The following is a 3,366-nucleotide window of genomic DNA, read 5'->3' on the forward strand; positions in this document are numbered from 1 at the left end:
GGATACATGCAGGCAAAACACCCACATACATAACAAAATAATAAAAAATAAAACAAAGCATTTATATCACCAGAGTTTTCTCAGAGAAAAAAATCAGGAGAAATAATTCATTCAAAATAACACCAAAAGTTAAGTATTTAGGAATATATCTAGCCAAAGCAGTAAAGCCTTCGACAACAAATACGTTCAGATATTGAAATAGCGAGCTAGAGAAATGACTCTGTGATTAAGGACATTGTGATGGTTTGTATGGCTTGGCCTAGGGAGTGGCACTGTTAGGGGGTGTGGCCTTGTTGGAGTAGGTGTGTCACCATGGATGTGGGCTTTAAGACCCTAAACTAGTCTTCTCTTAGTGGCCTTCAGATGAAGATGTAAAACTCTCAGGACGATGCCATGCTCCTACCTTGATGGACTAAACCTCTGAACCTGTAAGCCAGCCCCAATTAAATGCTGTCCTTATAAGACTTGCCTTGGTCATGGTGTCTGTTTAGAGCAGTAAAACCCTGAGATAGACATGGACTGCTCCTCTGGAGGTCCTTGGTTCAATTCCTAGCAACCACATGGAACTCAGTTCCAAGGTATCTGACAACTTCTTCTGGCCTCAGCAAGCAATACATGCATGTGGTGTGCAAAGGCATATATGCAAGCAAAACAACCATACACAAAAATAAATTTAAAAAAAGATAACAGAAAAGAGAAATCACGAAAGATAATAGATTACAGAAAGACATTCCACACTTCTGGATTGATAGAATTAATAATGTGAGCATGGCTATACTACCAAAATGAATTTCAGATTTAATGTGATACCTATTAAAATTCTGATATATTTTGCAGATTTAGAAAAAAGCAATACAAGAACTCATGTGGAACCACAAAGACCACGAATAAACAAAGCAATTCTAAGGCATAAGGACACTATAGGCAGTATTATAGTACCTGACTTCAAATTGTAGTCATCAGGATAGTCTGGTACTGGCACGAAAACTATGCAGGCAAATCAATTGAATGGAATAGGGGACCTGAAATACAATGAGATAGCTGTGCTGACTTAATTTTTGACAAAGGAGGCAAAAACATACACTGGAGAGAAAGTAGACTAGCCCACAAATGGTGCTGGCAAAGCTGGATTTCTACCTACAGAAGAGTAAAAAGGTTCTTCACCTCATACAAAAGATCTTAATCTAAAACTTGAAATATTGGGGTAACCACGAACTTTCTAAATAGAATACCAACAACATGAGAACTAACTTTAAGAATCAACAGATGAGACTCCATGAAAATAGAAAGTTACCGTACAGAAAAGGGAAAANAATCAGCAGAGCAGACAGCGCACAGAATAGGAGGAAGTCAGGCGGCTGATACTCAGGATTTATAAAGAATTACTAGGCAGTGGCGGTACCCTCCTCTAATCACAGCAGAGGCAGGCAGATCTGTATTAGTTCAAGGCAGGACTGGTCTGCAGAGTGAGTTTCAGGACAGTGGAAAAAAACTAAAAACAAAAAGCAGACATTAAATGCTAAAGAAAAAACTATCAGTCAACAAATGGGCAAATGATTTGAATAGACAGTTAAAAAAAATAAACACAAATGTTTGGTAACTATTTAAATACTTAAATATTTAAATACTATTTTAGAAAGTATTTAATATTCTTAGTCATCATTGAAATGCATATAAAGCTACCTTGGGATACCTCTTCCTGCCAGTCAGAATGGCTATCTTCAACTTATCTAACAACAAAGGTTGGAGGGGCTATGGAGAGAAAAGAATCCTTATTGACTGTTGGTGTGGGCAAATTAACATAGCCATTGTGGAAATCAGTTTCCAGATTTCACTGTTCCCACTGTTTTTGGAAGCTTGCTCTGGCTCTTGGTTGTAGGTCCATTTATGACTCTACAACACCCAGTCCCCAAGTTTGCCTTCTCAACCCCACAGCTGAGTGGGATGAAGATTCTCTTCCAATTCCCAAGCATTTGCATTCCAAAGCACCCCCAAGAAGTCATTTCTGGTTCCTTCTTCCCTGTGTAGGTCTTTGGGGTGACAGCTGTTTAGGAGGAAGGTCCTGGTCTCAGAAAAAACAGAATTGGGGAGGCTCACCAAAAGGCCACCTCCTCCGAGCAGACTTCCTGGATATATAATACTCAATTGGGAATGCCACTGTTCCTATGGCTTCATCGTTTAAGACAGAGTCCTGGACCTTCTCACCCTCCCAGGGCCTATGCTAGGGAGACGTGTGTGAGGGGTTTTCCAGTTCCCATGGAGGGGTGAAATGGGGTCACACAGGGAGCAAGAGAAAATTCTGTTTTAGGAAGGGACTACAACTTTTCCTCTGCCTTTGTGGGGTTGGAAAACTGTAAGCCAATGCTCTTGAATCCCAGCACCTTCCAGTGATCCTTCTGCTGATTAATTGATGAGAGTGTCAACAACTGCGGAGAGGTTTGGGTTGTAGGTATAGAAGAGCATAAGTTCTCTTGGGCTAACTTGATAGTCATTCCTTGTTACCTCTGTGTCTGACCGAACAACTTTGTGACTAACAGGTGAAACCGTTTGGAAAATATCAACAGACAACTAGCTTCCACCCACCCAAAAGCTAAGACTGCCATTAAGATAGCATCTGAGGTGTTTCCCTGTTTTGCTGTAACTGCCTGTGTGATATTCCTACCATTTGAAAAGTGCCTGATTTATGACCTGTTTTGGTTCTGTTACTATAGAAATTTCATGAAACTGTTATTGGTTGGGACATGGAATTTTGGGTAACACAAATCTGTACTCCTGAGTCCTGGTCGCTCATACAGTGTAAACTATATCCTATTCTGTTTGAGGTTAGAGCTGTGCTTTTGCATGGACAGTTACAGTACCCAAATGTGGGACCCCAAGAGTGAGTCACTTTTCGTGGGAAGAGTCACCTGCTTTAGAACTAGGTACCAATATGGAAACCTTTGTGTGTCCAAACCATTGACATTATTTCTTCAGGTAGATTTTGGTGAATTCTTTCTGAGGCTCAGAGCTTCTTTGGTTTGGCCAATAATTCATTTATTATTTATCCTGAATTGGTTGTTTAGGATCTTACTTGTTCGATTTTCTCAAAGCATTTGGTTTAAGATTTTCATTTTTATTTTTTGAGAATTTAATACACATATAATGAATTTTTATAAATCTACCTCCTATTTCCTCTAACTCCTCACTCTCCTTTTAAAACTCACCAAGTCCACTCAGTGTTGCCAGTATGTTCCTGTGGGTGTACTGCCATCTACTGGCTAACTTTTTTTGGTTTTTTTTTTTTTTTTTTTTTTGAGACAGGGTTTCTCTGTGTAGCCCTGGCTGTCCTGGAACTCACTTTGTAGACCAGGCTGGCCTCGAACTCAG

This window comes from Mus caroli, chromosome 2 (assembly GCF_900094665.2).
Source record: "Mus caroli chromosome 2, CAROLI_EIJ_v1.1, whole genome shotgun sequence".
In the NCBI taxonomy this organism is placed as follows: domain Eukaryota; kingdom Metazoa; phylum Chordata; class Mammalia; order Rodentia; family Muridae; genus Mus; species Mus caroli.